This window comes from Haliaeetus leucocephalus, unplaced genomic scaffold (genome assembly GCF_000737465.1).
Source record: "Haliaeetus leucocephalus isolate CR32 unplaced genomic scaffold, Haliaeetus_leucocephalus-4.0 Scaffold290, whole genome shotgun sequence".
Taxonomy (NCBI): Eukaryota; Metazoa; Chordata; class Aves; order Accipitriformes; family Accipitridae; genus Haliaeetus; species Haliaeetus leucocephalus.
The window spans coordinates 43767-44059 of NW_010972726.1; the positions used below are offsets into that span (position 1 = coordinate 43767).

At 54.9% G+C, this 293-nt stretch overlaps 1 pseudogene; it reads right to left on the reverse strand.

Moving 5' to 3' along the window:
- LOC104833462 overlaps positions 1-293 on the reverse strand; it is a 4684-nt pseudogene continuing 4391 nt past the window's right edge.

Consider the following 293-nt stretch of genomic DNA (forward strand, 5'->3'; position numbering starts at 1 on the left):
CTATCCCAGGCGCAGGATCTGGCCTTTGTCTTTCTTGTATCTCACAAAGTCCCTGACAGGACTGTCCTTCTGCCTGTTAGGGTTCCCCTGAATGGCATCCCAAGGCACGGGCATGGTCCTCCCAATATAGTGCCATCAACAAATGTGATGAGAGTTGCCTCCTCTGGGTCATGGATACAGGTGTTAAACTGCACAGCGCCCAGGAGAGTCCCCTGTGCAGCCCCACAATGCCCCAATATGTCCCACTGGCCTCCAGGTAGGGTATGACCCCTTCACCACTAGGCTCTCAGCCT